The sequence below is a fragment of the Lontra canadensis genome, unplaced genomic scaffold (assembly GCF_010015895.1).
Source record: "Lontra canadensis isolate GAN:19392208 unplaced genomic scaffold, GSC_riverotter_1.0 scaffold21, whole genome shotgun sequence".
NCBI lineage: Eukaryota > Metazoa > Chordata > Mammalia > Carnivora > Mustelidae > Lontra > Lontra canadensis.
This window is the reverse complement of record NW_022631015.1, coordinates 23948383-23964640: the sequence shown is the minus strand read 5'-3', so window position 1 is coordinate 23964640 and position 16258 is coordinate 23948383. Positions and strand designations below refer to the sequence as shown.

The 16258-nt window shown below is 45.7% G+C and overlaps 4 non-coding genes across 4 annotated transcripts; all 4 read left to right on the top strand.

The window, feature by feature from the left end:
• The first annotated feature begins 3632 nt into the window (after window positions 1-3632).
• Window positions 3633-3705, top strand: TRNAR-ACG. The gene has a single exon. It is a non-coding gene; the product is annotated as a tRNA-Arg (tRNA).
• A 4813-nt stretch (window positions 3706-8518) lies between these two features.
• Window positions 8519-8591, top strand: TRNAV-AAC. The gene has a single exon. It is a non-coding gene; the product is annotated as a tRNA-Val (tRNA).
• A 429-nt stretch (window positions 8592-9020) lies between these two features.
• TRNAA-AGC lies at window positions 9021-9093 on the top strand. The gene has a single exon. It is a non-coding gene; the product is annotated as a tRNA-Ala (tRNA).
• Window positions 9094-12204: 3111 nt separating this feature from the next.
• Window positions 12205-12277, top strand: TRNAM-CAU. Its single transcript has one exon. It is a non-coding gene; the product is annotated as a tRNA-Met (tRNA).
• Window positions 12278-16258: the final 3981 nt, after the last annotated feature.

The following is a 16258-nucleotide window of genomic DNA, read 5'->3' as shown; positions in this document are numbered from 1 at the left end:
ATCCTTCAGGATACTTTTCTTTTCTTTTCTTTTCTTTTTTTTTTTCAGTATTCAGTGAAGGTTACTGGAATTTCCTGACCCATAGATACAAGCGTTATCCTCAATACACTTGCTCATCACTTTCGATGAATCACCAAGGTCTGTCCTTTCCACCCCAACCAGACCTCTGTTCCCCTTTCTGAGCCCTCCTCACACTCAGTGGCCAGACCAGTCCTTGTCATACCTGTCCAGACTACCAGGTCTCCAAATGTGGCTTCTCCCCCATGGCAGTCTGCCCTAGTGGTGCCTGGCTCAATCTTCCCAAGACACAGAACTGAGAACATTCTCCTTAAAAACTCACTTTGTGGGTCTCTGGGTGGCTCAGTTGCTTAAGCACCTGCTTTTGGCTCAGGTCCTGATCCCAGGGTCCCGGGATTGAGCCCCACATTGGGCTTCTTGCTCAGTGGGGAGCCTATTTCTCCATCTGCCTGCAGCTCCCCCTGCTTGTGCTCTCTCTCTGACAAATAAATAATAAAAAAAAATATATATATATATATATTGCCTTCTTGCCCTCAGGATAAATTCCTTATCTTGATAAAGTTATTCACAAGTTGACACCAACCTATCTCTCAAAATGTTTTAATTTTTTATTACGTGCATGCCATACGTGCAAAAAAGTATTAAAATATATAGGAAATGAACCACCAAATCTAGAAAAAAATATTGTCATTATATGTGAAGGGCCTGGTCTCCCCCAACCCCTGCCTTTCCAGCCTCTTTCCCTGCTGCTCCAGTTTCCTTTCCTCACGCCCATCCAAACCTGGTTCTACCACAGCAAACTGCTTTCTTCCAGTATGTCAGGCACCTTCTGCCACTTTTGATCTTGCACAGCCTGAACCTCTGGCCCTGTATTTCCTTCTTCACAAGGTCAAATTTGTTTCTCCTTCGAGACTAAGCTTTGCTGCGATCTGGTCAAGGAGAGCCCCCGCCCCGACTTCCCCTCCAGAGTTCATTGCTTCACTTCCACACCACTCACCCATTTTCTTCTTAATTTCTGGGGTAGCACTTCTCCTGTTTCATTGTAATTACGAGTTTAGATTGGTCTCTCTGACTGGATGTTAGTTCCTTGAGAAATGAGGATGAAGCTTTGTCTGGGAATCCTTAGGGGTCCACATTTTGCTTGGCAAATGAATATGCAGTAAATGCCTTTTGAGTCATTGAGATGAAATTTTAGAAGGCAGGGACGGAATTGGACATTGCTGTCAATGATGATGACATTTTATTGACAGTTGAAATATCTGCCAGGACTTTACTGTGTCCTACTATTTGATCTCACAACAAATCTGCAATGTGACGATCGTCCACATCTTGCAGACAAGGTCATGCCGTGACTGAAAAGTTAATTTGTCCAAATTCCACACAGCTAATAAAAGACGGAGTCAAGATTTTAACCTGGGTCTCTCACTCCACCTGCTCTTGCTTTCCACATCAACTTTCTTCCCATGAACAATGATCAGAATAGCGAGTAAAATTAAGACAGGAAATGTTAAACTGTGGTTGTGCTGGAGATGAGCAGACTGTGATAATGAAACAAAAATATCAACAGCTATGAAGACGCTGCAGAAATAAGTGTGCACTGAGAACATAGATGTTATAGACAAATGTAGGTGGCATAAATTACTGATTTCTGGAACTAATAACATAAGACACCTGTTCTGCCCCCAGAGAAGTGGGTGGAGGCCTCGGTTCCCAGTTGAGCGCCAGCCCTCCATTCTGTGCTGCACCCATTAGCCTCTGACACCTCACGTCTAGAAACCATGGGATCGTTTTACAGAGCAGTTATAAAGATCTGGGATGTCTGGCCTTATTAACAACCACAATTATACAATGTCAATGTCAGAGTCCATATGTAATCATGTACAATTAATGTCATATACAAGTCATGTACTCACACCGAATACAGTACTAAACACAAACTGTATAGGTCAAATTCCTTCTCTGAGGCTCTGGAAGGATCTGGAAATCTAGCTATGGTCTAATGTAGGTTAATGTAATCTCTCTGCTCTCAAAAATGCTTTAAAAGTAATTTGATTTCGGATATGGGGCTGGAGCAGCTGACATTGCTTGGCCAAGCCACACCAGTGCTGGCACCACTGCCACCAGGACTTCTTTCCAACAGAAACATACTTGTAGTCACATAACCTTCTCTCTACTTCCTTGGCTTTGGAGGAGATGGACCTTACTGTCAGCCCCAAACAAAGAATTATGATTGACCAAATCAGTCACAGTGGTCCTACTCTGGGAAATAATTGGATTAAGTGAGTGTGAGATGCAAATCTAGCCAGTGTGGGGGACATCTACTGGGCGCATATAGAGAAGGGGTCCTCAACAAGATACCAGAAAGAAGCCTGTCTGTTTTCTTTCCTGTGTTCCTAGGCGCTGGACTTTATTTTAAGATTGTGAGAGTTTGGGGAACTGCAGGGAAACCAGCTGGAATGTGAGATCCATTGGTTGAGAAAGGCAGAGTACAAAGAATTAGTTAAAATGTGGTCCTGATGACATCATGGGGCCACTGAATTAACAGGCAGACAGCTTGCCTACCCTCTGGACTTGTTATGTGTGATAATAAAACTACTTTATTTAAGCCATTGAATGTCGTAGTTTCAATCGTTGTGGATCTACTGCTGAATTTCCCATTACTGGGGAAGGATCTTGAGACGCCCAAAGTTTTGTAATAAGTTTTGCATAAGCTTTATGTTCTAAATACCCCTGATCACTAGCATTAGGAAAAACTCAAAACCAGCCACATAAATGCTATGAAAAATGTCAGTCTGGTGAGCATTTGGTTCACTAAGCTTTCTCATTCTTCTCATCAGACTAGACAGTCTCTTCATCTAGGAAGCCTACTTCTCTCAGCCTCTGGCTCTGGCCGTCACTAGCTTTAGCCTTAATGGACACACCCAGCCGCAGCCCCTGAGCACAGAAACTGTGAGCCTCCAAGCCGTATTCAGGAAACAAGACTCCCCTGCTGGACAGTCCTCCGCTGCTCTTAGAATAGCACAGAATCACAGACGTGGGATGTCTACCTACCCCACAAGCTAGGCCTTTGTCCTGAAGTTCAGAGGCACTTGTCTCAATTCTTCATGCATGCACGCAGACTTTTAGTGGAAAATCAGTTCCTGTAGACATTGAGGATGCTGCCCTCAAGGCATATACAGTTCAATGAGGAAGACCGCTGAGCAAAGAGCAGTTCACGGCACAGGCCCCAGGTGCTGGGTGTGCTCTGCGCCTAGGAACACAGGAAAGAAAACCCAGACTGGGTAAGAATCAGTCCCATTAGGTCTGCAAGAGTGTTTCCTTACTCTGTCTGTTCACGCTGGTCCCTGATTCCCGGCTTCCACCAGTTCTCCAACAGCTAAGCTGTAAAAACGCCATCATCTGGGGCTTGGCAGGTGCTTCTCTACTGAGGTCTATGACCTGAGGTTGGCAGGATAATGAACTAATGAGTCTTCAAGACCGACCACAGATCTTTACATTCTCTCAGCTGGGAAGCTGGAGAGCAGAAAAACCGGATGGGGGCCGGGTGCACTTGGGCTTCCGCCGTGCCTCGTAAAGACTAATTAATGACGTTTTAGAAAACACCACTGCCGGTAGGGCCAGTGGCGCAATGGATAACGCGTCTGACTACGGATCAGAAGATTCCAGGTTCGACTCCTGGCTGGCTCGGGATCGCCCCTTGTTTTGGGAGGAAATAGGGGTGGTATGCTCTGTTATTTATAACCGTCGTGTATCAGATCAAATAATCCCTCTGAAGCCGTTTCATTATGAGGAGGGCCTCATAAAAGTTGCATTATACCTCCACACCCTGGAGGAGGACTGAGGGCAGAGGAGGGGGGAGGTTGGGAAAGACGCCCAAAGGAATAAAACAAGAATTTGGCTCAAATTGACTATCTTCTGTATCAGCGCATTTTGCATGAGAAAGTCTCCCGTTCAGGAACGCTTGCCTCTTTGTTACTGCTCTCTTGAGAATCCCGCTTCATTTCCTCCGGGGTTCAGCTGTCCAAGCCCAGGCCAACACAATCTGCCGCCGTCCCATAACCGACAGAGCAGAGAAGCTGCTGTAGGATGACGGCAGAACGCGCGGGAATCACAGATAGGAAGGAAAAACCTCCCGGAGGAAGTAGCAGCTGGGAGGCTATGAGCCCTTCACAAGGCGACAGGACCACCTAGATCTCGTGAGTACCAAAGGACCAGGGTACCGGGCTGGGCTCGGCTGGGAGCGGGTGGCGGCCCAAAGTGCAACGGGGCTCCCCTCGCAGGTGTTCGCAGAACAGCCACTCCACGCGGCGCCCGCGGCAGGTCCCGGTGGCTCCCGCCTCGAGCACTCGTCCCCTCCGGGGCCACAGAGGCACCCAGGAGTGGGGCCGGTGACAGAAGGGCCCAGAACAGATCCTGGCCAGCAAAAGGACGAATTTTCCTATCCTAGTTTGAAATGGACGCTGGAAGAGCATGGGAGGAGGCCCAGAGAACTTGAGTGTCAGGAAATAGGAAAGAAGGGTCTAGGGTCCGCGGCTCCTTCCATCCTGGCTCTGCTATGACTTGGTAGGATAATGGAGCCCAAACTTAGACTTTTAAAGTTTGGAAGAGGAGACACTGGAGTCAAAACTCAGACGCCACCAACAGCACTGCCCTGCCAGTGACAACCACCATTAATAGCACTGGCATGTCCCCTGAAGAAGAAAAGTATTTAGGAATTTGCTCAGGCACTGCCTTTCTACTTGCAGTCTCATTGGTACCAGACCTCCCATTGTATTTAGGCTTCAGTCTGCTTTGGAAATTCCTAACACAGTCATGGCTATCTCCAGTACCCGATCACTAGCAAGGTCATGGATATTAGCAGTGCGCTGTAACCAATCAAACTTTAAGAAAACTAACACTATCATCAGATCTCTCAAGCATTTCCCTGAATGGTGAATAATAATCCATGTTCTAGAGGGACTCTACCTCCCCCTTCAAATGCATTTAGAAGCCTAGAAGACTTTATCACCTTCTCTTTAATATGCCTCAGCTTCGGACTGCAGTCCCAAACCTGCTATTTGTAAAAGGGACTGTGGGAGTGTATGTTTTCTTAACGTCTCTGTTGATTGGATTCATTTTGTTCTTGAAACAGGTAAGTCGATTGATGTTTTCTACACAGAAAATAAACTCGCTTTGAAACCCCCACACTGGGATCTTCAGACCAGAAGAGGTAAGTTCCACCCAAAACCCTGCTGGACAGAGTTGGTGCCTCCAACTTCAAAACCGAGCCCCAGTTCCTCTTCCTTTGTGCCACCCTGCCTTAGGGAATGTCATTTCTCCACTAGGAGCAGTGGCTCCTCATACCTCTCCATGTAATTCAATATGAGGTCAGATTTTGAAAGGGTTTCTCACCCAAGGGCCATGGGCCAGTGCCACCTAGCAGCTATCCCTGAATCCCAGGGGGCATGCTGACCCCCCACGCTCCAGAGTCTAGGAGTATGCAGTAGGATATGTGGAGTGAATGAAGGTGTCTAACTCCAACAGAGTGTGTGGATTCTCTGCCCAGACCACTATGATATGATTTGACACTCCTCCCTCCACTTTGCACTCAGCTCTTAGTTCCACCCCTGTTGGAGGCGTGCTAAGATGCAAATTCAGTTACAGTCCAGACTAAATTAATTTACCAGAAAACTTAGCTAAAGAGACCGTCCAAATACTTTATTCTGGCACCAAAGCCATTCATGAAGAAGCCTGGCCTGTCCAACAGCTTCACTCCTGGAATTTTATCCCATTCAGACTCTGAAAAAAGTAAGTCACTCTTAATTTACCTTCAAAACCTGTTCTCTCATTTTTCTGAGACTTTGCAAATTCATTTTGGTATAGCAACTGAATGACCTCTCATCCTTAAAATGTAATTATGGGGGTGCCTGGGAGGGGCAGTTGGTTAAGTGACTGACTCTTGGTTTAGGCTCAGGTTGTGATCTTATGGTTTTGATCTTATGGTCTCTAGATGGAGCCCCATGTCCGTATCAGGCTTCCAGCTCAACATGGAACCTGCTTGAGATTTTCTCTCCCTCTCCCTCTGCCCCTCCTACTCATGCCCTCTCTCTCAAATAAATAAATCTTTAAGAAAAGAAAAGAAAAAGGCTGTGAGCACTGCCTTGAGTGGAGGTGTAAAGGAAAAGAGAGCAATAAATTGAGAAAACTCGGGTTTTCTTTCCCTTTCTTGTCTGATTTGACAGCCAGTGACCAGAAAGGAGCACAGAAATTTTCTCTATATATTTCTTCTGCATGCAACAAAACCTAGCTTCCAGTCAAAGCCTCAGATTCGGTTTCAGGGCAGAGGGAGTAAAAGCAGAAGATTCCAGACTACCATAATCAGATTCCCACCAATGTGCTACAGTCATAACCAGAGTCCTTAACACTATCTGATCACGCAGGCCACTAAGAAAAGCCGATTACTTCTACTTTGTATGAGTGAATCATTGCAATTGCCTTCTCACTGAATCAGTAAGAGCTCCAAAGGGTGTCCCGTATGATTGCGAAGCAGAAACAAGTATCCAAAAACGTCACGGGTGAAGTAATCTTTCTTCTTTCCAGCTGTGCCCATTTACCTTGTCCATTCCAGAAAACCAGAGGGCCTCACAGCTGCCATGTTGCCTTAGTTTAAGAAATGTTTCTCCTTGCATTTACCCTCTGGAAGAACACAACCCAGAGGAAAGCTTGTCCCCTCTGTGTCACTAAGGTCTGAACAGGCAGTAACTGAGAAGAGCACCCTAACTCTAGACCCTGAGAGGATGGAGGCTGGCAACCTGTCCAGAAGCTTATCCCCTAGAGGAAATATAGAAAATAAAACAATAATTTAATATCCTTCCCAAGACAGAATTTTATAAAGATGATGAAGAGAGAGATAGGGAGGGCACTGATTCCTCCAGAGAGGTCCAGGAACAGCTCTCTGTGGCAGTAACATTGAAGTAATGGCCTCAGTGATGAAAAAGAGTACGGCTGTGTCCAGTCTGGAGCAAGAGCAGAGGGAAGACTTGAAAGGCCCGCCACTAGGGCAGGGGCCTCCGTGCACAGCAGGAAGACAGCTCCTCAACACAACCAAATAGGAGATTTTTCTTTTCCTCAGTCCTCCAGGCTGGACATCATAGTCGTAAAGCAGTCTTGGGTCTCTGAAGATCCCCTCTGTTCCCAGAAGCCCTTGCTAGAGCCTCGTGTTGGGCTCTCTGTGTCTCTAAGGCTTAGGCTCAGACTCTCACTAGATCTGTCAGTTGGGGAGGGCATTACCTGACAGCATTTCCTGCTGGGCATTTACAGTGTGATTGGGTCAATCTGCAGCTCAGTGGTCAGTGGGTCCCTAGCGAAAAATCTGTCTTGGGACACAGGTATGACCTTGGAAAGGGTCCTCATGGGTTCTGTTTTATCATGTAGTACGCCACCCGGAAGAATTTGTTCTGTTTGTCATTAAAAAGTGGGCTTACCACAGCAATGGGCCCAGGCGGCGGCGCAGGGTGACGACCACCTGTAACTGCCTGCGAGGGGTTTTCTCGGAACCCTGGTAGGTGCCAGAGACTTCGGTTCCCTTGCTCTCGGATGTCATGTAATCTCTCCGTGCCTCAGGTCCACGCATTTCCACCTGGATCTCACGTCTCCAGGTGTCACGCTTTCCCCTCTTATTTCCCAGGCTCAACCTTCTCATAAATCTCAATCTCCAGGAGCCGAGAGCCCTTCCTGCCACCACTGAAACCGGCTCCCCTCGGTTCGGAGAACCGGGAACGGGTGTCCCCGCTGATCCCCTGGAACTGAGGGCGCTCAGAGCCCAAGACAAAAATGCCCCTCCCGGCGCGGCTGGGAGCGCCTTCTCTCTCCCCGGGATCCCAGTCCTATACCTGCAGCGTCCCCTAGGCTCCTCCCCGCCTTCCTCCACCTCCTACAGCCCATCACTTTTGGTGGGAGCGAAGTCACTGCCTCCCCCGTCCCGTGTACGCTCACGGAAGAAAAAAAAAAAAAAAAAGAAAGCAAGAAAGAAAAAAAGAAAGATCCAAGGTCCGTTATTTTCCAGATTTAAACTTGCAGTCCCGGGGTAAGGCCCCGCGGTTGCCATCGGGTGGTGGAGACCGCGGGGCAGGCGGGGGACAGGAGGGCGCGGAAGTGGGCACAGAGTGCGCTGGCGCGCCGCGGCCACTCCCCGCCTAGTGCGCGCGCTCCTCGGTCCCGCTCCAGCTTGCCCGCAGGCTCCGAGGCCGTTCGTTTTTAATTCAAATAATTCAACAGGCATCGCCCCCCTCACCCCCACCCCGAACAATTCCTACTACCGCGCGGGCTCGCTTCCCCCGGGGTTCCCTCCTCGTCTCCGTCCCGCACGGTTCAGCCTTGGTTCCTGAGCCCGGATGTCCCCGTGCTTCCTGGCGTGCTTCTTCGGGAGCCCTTCGTGGGTCCTGCTGTGACTGCGGCTCGACCCACTTTTCCCGCGGCGAGCGCGGATCTCAGAAGTACGAAACAGCACCCTTAGCAAGCGGTTTCCGTAGTGTAGTGGTTATCACGCTCGCCTAACACGCGAGAGGTCCCCGGTTCGAAACCGGGCGGAAACACTCGGTTTCTTTTGCCGCCACAGCCCACCACGGTCTCCACCGCCTGCTCGCAACCCAGCATGGTCTCCACCGCCTGCTCCCGGATGCCGTAACTGCGCGGAGCCGGCGGTCCCCACCCCGGGAGCGCCGGGCAACCCCATGGCCGCCCTGCGGGAAAGCGCGCGCTCCTCTCCGGGAAAACGCGCAAGGGGCAGTTTCGGCGGCACCAGGTCTTTGTATTGGCGACTTTCTTCCCTTTTCCTCCCGCAGAGGAACCCGTGCCGCCCCGGCCCGGGGCCGTCTGGAGAAGATGCGCTCTGCGCTCAATCCTGTTCTGCGTTAATGGCCTTGCATGCCCTGTGTTCTCGGCACCAGAAACAGTGAGTAACGAAGCGGAGACTCGTGCATCGACTCCTGGAAGGAAAATTGGAAGACACAGAAAACGTGGTAGGGGAATTAGCTCAGGTGGTAGAGCGCTCGCTTAGCATGCGAGAGGTGGTGGGATCGATGCCCACATTCTCCAGCTTTTTGTCCGCCCGAGGCACTCCGGGAGGAAACTTCAAACCTTCTAGCGCCCTCAAGAAAATGAGCAAGTGGCGGGCATTTAACACACAGTAGTGTTTTGGCCGTTTCTTTGAAGTTTGACGTCTGGGCATGGTCCAGCCAGGGCTAGTGACGGCCCTACCAAACGTACTCATGTAGACGGCTGGTTTGTAAGACATGTTTCCTCGGCGGAGACGCGATCCCGAAAGGATGAGGCATACCCTCTTGCTGTTTTTCTCCCTGTGTTCCCCTGCAACTTGGCCCTAAATTCAACCCAGTCCGAGAAAGTGCAAAACACATAAATCAGATTCAAGAAGTTCAGTAAAGCTCAAGAAGGATAAATCCAAAGAAAAATCGCGTCTGGGCACATCACAAGCAAATCGCTAAAAATTAAAGGAAAAGAAATTGAAAGCTGCCAGAGGAAAATGAAAAGATGTTGCATGTTTGTGAATTTATCAGAAACCACCAGAGCTAGAAAGGAATGGAAGAATATTTTTTAAACGCTGAAAGAAAAATAACTCATTCTGAAATTTTATCGGTAGCAAAAATATCCTTCAGACATAAAGGTGAAATAAATACATTCTCACTTGAAAGCACACTGAGAAAATTCATTGGTAGCAGAACAGCTTTAAAAAAAAGATTTTAGACTGAAGAGAATTGAAAGGAAATTTGGAACATCAGAAACGAGAGAACAATAGCTGAATAGGAAATATCTGGGTAGATACAATCGACTATTCTCCGGGGTTCTTTCAAGTTTTTTACTATTTTTTAAGTAAGCTCTTGATGACTGACAGCAAAAATTATAACACATCATATAAATATACTATATACACAACACAAAGGGGTTAAAATAAAGGTGATAAACAGTGATAAAGTTTCTATATTTGACTTAAATGGTATAACACTCATTCTAAAATAGACTGTAAAATGTTAAGTATGTATATGGTAATACACATACCAGTCACTATTAGTAACCTAGACTAATTGCTAAATAGCTATACAGAGATATAGTAAAAAATATATATAGAATAGTAAATATGTTTTTAAAAAGCGAAAAGGAAGTAGGAAGACAGAAATAGAAGAATGAAAAACAGAGGGAACAGACCATAAACAAAGTAAAAATAATAGATTTATATACAAACATACCCATGATAATGTTACATGTAACTAGTATAAACACATCAGCTACATACTGGACATAGTCAGACCATATTAAAAATAAAACATGGCCCAAATATGTGCTGACTATAGGAATCTCACCTCAAACAAAATGGCTTAGATAGAGTATAAGTAAAAGAATGGGGGAAATTAAACCCAAAGCGAAAAAAATTCTGATACAAACATGTATCAGACAAAGTATATTTCAAAGCAAAGCAATTTTCCGCATTGAAAGAGAGATGTTATACAATTATTTGGTGTATGTTACCAAATAGATGAAACTGTTTTAAATGCCCATACATCTGGCCATAGATCTCCAAAACTGAAACAAAATTGATAAACCTAAAAAAAAAAATAAGATAAAGTAAGAAAATCCACAATTATAGTTGCAGATGTTAACAGTCTCTCTATTGGGGCACCTGGGTGGCTCAGTCAGTTAAGTGTCTGCCTTCGGCTCAGGTCATGATCCCAGGGTCCTGGGATCCAACCCCACTTCTGGCTCCCTGCTCAATGGGGATCGGCTTCTCCCTCTCTCTCTGTCTCTCCCCCACTTCACGCTCTTCTCTCAAATAAATAAATAAAATCCTAAAAAAAAAAAACCTATCAATTGATAAATTTAATAGAAAACAAGTTAAATATATTGAAGAACTAACCACCACCATCCACCGATTGACCTTATAGAACAAAATTATGATGTAGGTAAGAAAAAATGGCCAAAAACTGCGGGAAAAGCAAGATCATATCGAAACTAAAAAATCAAGAATGGCAGTGTGCAAAAGAGAGTGATGTTATTAAAACTGATATTTTAGAATGAGTTATTTATCTGTAGATGTCAGGAAGACAAAGCAGTGAACCTGGGAATGGATCCTTTCTTGTCCGTACTCACCCTTCCATCTCTTGAGGTCTGGAACTCATCAGATTCCTTCTGAATCCCCTGAGCCTAGCACAGTGCCTGGCAAAGAACAGCTCTCCAGCGAACATGCACTAAAGGAGTGGAAAAGAGGTCCTAGATTCAAAATAATCGCACAAGAACAATGTTCAGTAATTATTAAGTCACTGGTGGGATTTGAAGGAGGCAATGAGTCGGTATTGACTTGAAAGTCTAAGCCCAAAAGGCCAGCATACAGGAAGCAGAAAGTTAGATATTTGTAGATCAATGAATGAACCACTGTGGAGAACAGAGACGTCTTGAGTTGGAGCAGAGAAAGAGCTTACATATTGGAACCTAAAAATCTGCTTCTCGGGTCAGGTTTTGCCACTTAGGAGCAATACTTAACCTATCTGAATCTCCATTATATCTGGGAAGTGCAGATTTTGATAGTTTTGTTGCCAAAATCCAATTGGACCCTATGAGATAATCTCCGTGAATCTCTCAGTATAACTAATGGTACCTGACAAAGCAAAGCGAACAGCGAGATTTCTATTAAGTTCAGCTTCTTTGTTTTGTAGGGAGAATGTCTCTAGTCACGTAGATGTAAGTGGAGATAAAACAGACTAAGAGAAGTTTGGGCTGTAGGCAAGTGTGAGGGTTATTTATTCGCTTATTCATTCATTCAGTCAACCAATCAGTGAACTAATGTTACCTAAGCGCCTCCTATGTTTACTTTCAACAAAGGAGACCGCTGAAGATGTAAGATCACCTGAGATCTCTGAGGGCAGAAAAACCACATCGTTAGAACACCAGAGCAGCAAAAGACAGGCATACCTGCCCCCAGTCCCGCAGCCCCGACGGACCTATCCTTGCGTGAATCCCAGAAAGGCTTGGATTTCACTGGTCTTGTGTGTGAAATCCTTTGGATGCACCATTGGATTTTATGGAGTAATTTTCAAGTAGCATTGATTGTATTCCTTTATGCTGGAAACTAATAAAGCAGCGGTGATGGGAAAATAATACTTGATATTTCACTTTAAATGGGAGGAGCCATGCCAAGCTGCCCTCTTAGCGCAGTAGGCAGCGCGTCAGTCTCATAATCTGAAGGTCCTGAGTTCGAGCCTCAGAGAGGGCAGGCTGGATTGTTTTTCTTCACAGGCTGGTTATTATGGTTAGAAAACAGGAACAGAAAGTAAAGTTGTCGAATATTGCCTGATAAGGATTTTTGAAGACTGACGCAGTATTTGCAGAGGATAGTTAAATCAGTTTTGTACTTCTTTGGGCTTCCCAGTAGTTTCAGGAAAATGAAGGCGAAGTAATTTAGATTGCATCAGAAACTACAAGCTATGCTGTATTTGCGGTCTTCCTCTCTGTTTTATGGAAGAAGCAAGGGAAATTTCTCTCCCCACTTCCTGCTCTGAAGGTCACTCAACCAGTTAAGGGGTGAAAGAAGTGTAAAATCATTTATTCTCTTAATCATTCAACACATATTTCTTGATTACATATCTTATTAATGGAGGGTTCTGGGTGCAGTAATCACAGAGTGAAAACAAGGCAAAAATTGCCTGCCTCCTGGAACTCCATCCTAGTTGGGAGGTGTAAGGGAAATGGACAAGAAGCAAATAGGAAAATGCATAATGCACTAGTGATAATGTTTAGTGTGGGGTGATCATTAGCCAGTTGAGAGGTCAGGAGTGTGGAGGTGGCTCCTTCCACTTCCTGGGAAGAGGAGAGCCCTCACCATGAAGATACTTTCTCCTTCCTTCTTGATTTCATTCCACAGTTTGAAAGGCATATGCACCTGCATTTTTCTCTCTTGAGCTCAGGCAAGACAGGAAGAAAAGTAATGTTAAGGTTTTCTTTTGTGGTGGAGAAAAAGCCTTTCCCCTTCATTCCTGATACAAAATCTCACTATTTCTGACAGATAATTAGAGTGAGAAGGGATTTCTGACGCCCAGAACATCAACTTTTTTGTTGTTGTTCTTTCCTGGCCATTTTTAAATTTCTTTAAAATTAAGTGCTGAGTAAAAGCCAGTTTCAATGTTCTCTTAAAAATTCTTCCTCCTCCTTCCCCCTATCTTATCCTTGTCCCAGGATCCTAGTGTGTCCCTATGCCAGTCTTCTCTTTCTCTGGAAGTTAGGAGACGGATTAAGCCCTCTCCAGTGACCTGGGCCACATTGGGAGGGGATGGTGGTGTAGGTGGGAAGCCCAGAGATGCTTTCCCACATTCTCCTCCATATTTCTAAATCAGGTAACAATCACAACCCTGTTTTTATAGTAAGACACAACTTCTGGGAGAGCCCTATCATTCAACTTGGTCCCCCACTCACTTGTAACCTTTCGTTTGCCTTCTGTCATTCAAGATAGTGAAATTCTTTCAGTGCTGGATCATTCCCATGGTGACATACTGTAGGTCGCCCTTTGCCCCCACAATCCCCAATAGGATTCCTAGTTTTTCACTTGTGCTGAAGTCATGTTTGAGATGATCTACCCTTAGTCAGGGTCCTCTTTGATGGCAGTGAAATAACCCAATGGTACCAGGTTAGTTAGACCCATACAACTAGTTAGGGCATGTGCTTAGAATGACCATAAGTCAAGAAGAGGGTTAAAGCATGGGAATTGGGTCAAATGTTAAAGTGCCTTCTTTGCACTCAGAGCTGGTGGGAAGGACACCTGTTTTCTCCAGTTAGGACCTTCTTCATAGGCACCTGTGGTCCCCAGATCTTCTCTTCTGAACTCAACTCCAAGAAATATTGGACCTTTTTTTTTAAATGACAATTTATACATTTCTGATTCTTATTTCACACACAAGGCGCTCAGGCTTAGTCTTTGACCAATTCTGTCAGAGCTACAGAAAAAGAAGGAAAACCTGAAAAGAGCTGTAGAGAGAGTGACCGTCATCAGCACTGGGCCATGCTGGGCATTTCCAACTCAAGATTCACAATTTTTGGCTAGCAGTAAAGGTAGATGTCCTACTCCTGTTTTCTGGACAGAGAGACCCTGGTGAGAGGAATGCCTCTCCGTGACTTTGTAATTGAGATTTATGGGGTCACTCAGCCTGAGGACGCAAAGAAGGCTGGTGAGGGTCACTGAGAGAGACAGGATGCCAGAGAGAATTTGTTGGTCTGAGGTCTCTGAGTAGCATGGGTCCGGAGGGGATCACACAGACCCAGACTGTCAGGGGAAAAAAAGGTTGTGGAACTAGGGGAATTCTTAGAGAAAAGACATGAAAAGAGAATAGAAGTAAGATCTTTGGGTAGTTCTTTAAGGAGATTCCTAACCTATCTGCCAGGACTCCCTCATTCATTTATGTAACAGATACTTTTAAATGAGTGGATTTATTCTTCCATACATCAGACATGATTTCAAGATCTCTTCTGTATCTGCCCTCCTGGCTCAAGACTTCTAAGTGCCTTTGACTCCTTCTCCCTCAGATCTCTACATCCAGTGTCTTGACAAATACTGTAAATCCTCCCCACATACCTCTCCAGAATCTTTCTCTATCTTCTCATTCATCTATCCCTTCATCCATTCCGTGGTGTTCGTGGAGAATGTATTCTATGCCATGCGGCAAACAGGCACTGACCATACAGACTCCTGCTACTGATAATCTCACAACAGGATAAACCCCTGCCCTTCCATAGCTCTATAACTTCTTTCCTTTCTCTTCAACTCAAGTTTCCTCATTTCCAGCCTCTTTGGCATTCCAAATTAAAAACCTTTCCTAAAATGTGACTTCGATTGTGTAAACCACCTGCTTGGAATTTTTAAAAGGTTTTTAAGCCTCCACAACCCCCCTCTCCTTAACAAACTCTCCGTGTCTATTACACACATGCCCCGCTGCAACTGAACAAGTATATTTCTTAACACAAGAAATCCTACATACACCCTATGTTCACTCCTCATCTGCACCCCTCCAAGTCCATTTTTTATTTTTTCATTCTGATATGATTTCTCCTCTTATTTCCTGTAGGTCTGCCTGTTTGGTTTTGGGGATGTGTTTTGCTTGGGGGTTTTGTTTTGTTTGTAATTTTTTTTTTTCAGCTCTCTCCCATGCTGTGCATATGGCACTGCTTCATGACATGCCTTAGCAAGAACTGAACACTGATCTCGGATTTTTTCAGGAGGCAAGTTTCCGTAGTGTAGTGGTTATCATGCTTGCCTAACAAGTATGAGGTCCCCAGGTGGAAACAGGTGGCTTCTTTTGTCTTGGGGTGAAATCACCTCCTCTTTCTATTCTGGGAAGCTCCAGCTGAAAGGAATGAGTCACGATCGACCTTTGGTGGTTGTGTTCTTGTTTTTTTTCTTTAAAAAAGCAGATAACCATCCTGAGCAAGCTGTGACACCTGTGAGAGTCCTCCCTCCCCCGTGTCCTCTTCTGGTCTGGGCAGTCTAAACCATGCGATTTGGGGGATGCTAGAGTTTTCCTATGGCTGCTTTCTCCTCCTTACTCTGGCAGAGAAATAGTACCCATTGCTCTCTGGCCCCAGTCATGTTGGAGAAGATACACCCTCTTTTCATATTAATGGTTTTGACGGTTCCCATATTTCAGGTTGCTCAGAATAGTGAACAATGAAGTGGAGACAGGGAAGGTGAAAACCTGGAGAAGAAACCAGAGAAGACAAGGGAATTAGCTCAGGTGGTAGAGTGTTCACTTAGCATTTGAGAGGTAGTGGGATTGATGCCCACATTCTCCAGATTTTACCATTTCCACCACAATCTCCGGCTCACAACCCTGCATCTTCCAGCTTATTGAACGAATTGAGAAAATATTAGACATCTTGAACACAGTCATTTGGATGCTTGTTTCCCATATGACCTCTGGGCAAGTTCAAAGACAGGCCTTTGCACTCCCTACTGCACTGGGTAAACAGATCTATCAATTTATCATTTACTTTCTGTTTCTTCAGAGGAGCTGTGGTCCCGAGGGATGTAGCCAGTTGCTCTCTTTCTCCATTTCCCCTGCAGCTTGGCCTTCTATGTGGCTCAGTCCTGAGAAATGCTGGGCAGAGTCAGGAAGGAAGCAGCCAATCTTCTTGTCAGCAGACTGAGACGGTGAGCCCCCAGGGTGACCAGACAATACTGGGGAAGACACATGGAAAGCAAACACGTAAA